The following is a 247-nucleotide window of genomic DNA, read 5'->3' on the forward strand; positions in this document are numbered from 1 at the left end:
CCGAGGGAGACGGAAGACATTGAGTCCGAATGGACCATGTTCTCCACCGGCATTGCCGATGCGGCCACTCAGACCTGTGGCCGTAAGGTCTCTGGTGCCTGTCGTGGCGGAAATCCCCGAACCCAGTGGTGGACAACGGAAGTAAGGGATGCCGTCAAGCTGAAGAAGGAGTCGTTTTGAGCTTGGTTGGCTCGTGGGGCTCCTGAGGCAGCTGACAGGTACCGGCAGGCCAAGGGGGGTCGAGCCC

Source organism: Monopterus albus, unplaced genomic scaffold (assembly GCF_001952655.1).
Source record: "Monopterus albus unplaced genomic scaffold, M_albus_1.0 scaffold379.1, whole genome shotgun sequence".
NCBI lineage: Eukaryota > Metazoa > Chordata > Actinopteri > Synbranchiformes > Synbranchidae > Monopterus > Monopterus albus.